Source organism: Penaeus monodon, chromosome 28 (assembly GCF_015228065.2).
Source record: "Penaeus monodon isolate SGIC_2016 chromosome 28, NSTDA_Pmon_1, whole genome shotgun sequence".
Classification (NCBI taxonomy): Eukaryota; Metazoa; Arthropoda; class Malacostraca; order Decapoda; family Penaeidae; genus Penaeus; species Penaeus monodon.
The window spans coordinates 30264253-30264519 of record NC_051413.1 but is presented as its reverse complement, the minus strand read 5'-3'; the positions used below and the strand labels follow the sequence as shown (position 1 = coordinate 30264519).

At 35.6% G+C, this 267-nt stretch overlaps 1 protein-coding gene across 1 annotated transcript in view; it reads left to right on the top strand.

Moving 5' to 3' along the window:
* LOC119591164 overlaps nt 1-267 on the top strand; it is a 40046-nt gene that overhangs the window by 25824 nt on the left and 13955 nt on the right. The gene's annotated exons all lie outside the window — the stretch shown is intronic.

The following is a 267-nucleotide window of genomic DNA, read 5'->3' as shown; positions in this document are numbered from 1 at the left end:
AATGGCATGATGATTATAAAGCATCAAATCAAACCGAATCAAAATAATAACATTAAGGTTATTTGCACAGTCAAATCAAAGAGAAAACGAAACCTGAGAGGTAGAGTCGAAAAGTAAATCAGATTACTCTCGTTAATTGAAGCCATCATATTCGATTCAAGTCGAAAGCAAAACAAACGTTTCTTTGAACGCTCCGCATTCACTGCAGCCGTTCGCGTAAACACATCCATTGAAATACGCATAGAAATCCTCTACAATATTTTTTGC